The sequence below is a fragment of the Fukomys damarensis genome, unplaced genomic scaffold, assembly GCF_012274545.1.
Source record: "Fukomys damarensis isolate Sample0158 unplaced genomic scaffold, DMR_v1.0_HiC HiC_scaffold_37, whole genome shotgun sequence".
Taxonomy (NCBI): domain Eukaryota; kingdom Metazoa; phylum Chordata; class Mammalia; order Rodentia; family Bathyergidae; genus Fukomys; species Fukomys damarensis.
Window position 1 is genome coordinate 49,998,051 of NW_022900949.1, and position 1,676 is coordinate 49,999,726.

Sequence of the window (1,676 nt, forward strand, 5' to 3'; positions counted from 1 at the left end):
GCCGAAAGGCCCGCTGCGGAAACGGGCGGGAGCTGCAGCGTACAACCCTGCTCCCACCGGGTTTAACGAGGGTCCTCGAGTTTAGCATTGTAATCGCGACTTAGGGTTGACGAAGTGTTTTCCCTGAGCGAGGGTGAAAAGGTTTCGAGACTAGGACTTCCCGCGCCGCGGATCTAGACAACACTGCCCGCTGCAGGCCGATTGGCGTCCTCCGGCCTCAGTAAGGCACATCTCCGTGGTTCCGGCTTTGCATAAGGCGGCAGCATTGGCTAGTTAGTGAGAAGAGAGTGTAGCTAGACTGGGAATTACGGACTCGGCTTTACAGTTAGATTTCTCCCACAACGTAAGATTACACTCAGTAGTTATGAAATGGACTTGAGAATTGTAAACTACCTGCCAGAAGGGAAATAAGTAACAGTTGGAAATCTGAACGAACTGTTCAATCTCACCCCTTCTCTGCACGCCACCTGTCTCTCCTTGACCGTGGCTTCTACCTTTCACCTCTACAACTTTTTGCTGTAAGAGTAAATCCTTATGCGCCCAAGTCATCAGCTCCATATATGACTCAATTCTCAATCGATATAACTCCTTTTTTTTAGTATTAATCTTACCTTCTGTATAAACCTGAGCGCTAGTCTCCAGTAAGTTGCCCTTGTTTCTGGTTTCTTTCTTAAGGGTTGCGAGGTGTGTGGCTTTTAACTAGAGAAGAGTATGAATTCATGAATGAACTCTTAATAGATACATAGGAAGATTTGTAGATAAATTCCCTTTTTACTATTCTCTGATGACTTCCTGTGTTACTCTGCAAAGCCAATTTTCAGCTTTTCATGTTACTGCCACCCCAAGCCATATTAATAGATAATCTTTACCTAGTTTCCTGGGTTTAAAGCTATAAGACTCCAAAAATGGTTGACATTTCTCATCTTAAAGTATCTATAGCCACCTCCTGACCATGATCTCAAAAACTTTTACCAAATTAACCCATTTCCCGCTTCTCTCCAAAGCTGATCTTGCCTGAATTTCATATTATGCCTTCCCAGTTCTTTCTGCCACTACTTTCCTAGGATAGTACATCTTCAGTATCTTCTTAACCACTGCCTTCTTCCTGTTTCCGCTGTCTTTTTTAAAGTTTCATTAAATTTAATTCTTAAATTTTTTTCAGTGCTGTTAACTCCTAGTTGCTGTACTACCAACCTTCCTTTCTCAAAAGAACTAGGCACAACTTTCACTAAACCCCATCCCTTTCTTAAAACCCTTTTTCCTTCTTTTAAATCATTTCCTGGATCTCCACCTACCTGGTTTACTGGTCCTCTGATAACTCTGCCTCCTTCTTCCATCCCCTAGTTAAACTGGTAGCTCTTGTTTGTCTCTACAACTTTCACTTAGAAAGTTCCCTTGAATCACTAACTGTTCCTGATTTTTTAACTAAGTTTCTTTGTGTTCTGCTACTTTCTCAGACATTCCAGCTCAAAATTCAACATTTAAAGTAATTTGTTTCCCCTATGTAAGTCTCCTACTTTCTTAGTATTGTACTTTCAGCATAGTTTAGTGAATAAGATTGTGAACTGTAGAACCTGACTGCCCTAGAAAACTCTATGACCTTGGGCAAAACTTGTGTCTCCGTTCTCTTAACTGTAAGATGGAAATAGCAATAGTATCTGTCCCATGAATCTGTT

General features: G+C 41.6%; 1 protein-coding gene across 2 annotated transcripts in view; it reads right to left on the bottom strand.

Annotated features, from left to right (window-relative positions):
• Stag1 (stromal antigen 1) overlaps positions 1-1,461 on the bottom strand; it is a 366,592-nt gene extending 365,131 nt beyond the window's left edge. For both annotated transcript variants that reach the window (XM_010625514.3, XM_010625515.3), the window contains exon 1: positions 1,296-1,461. The gene's annotated coding sequence lies outside the window, so the exon portion shown is untranslated. The remainder of the gene's footprint in view (positions 1-1,295) is intronic.
• Positions 1,462-1,676: the final 215 nt, after the last annotated feature.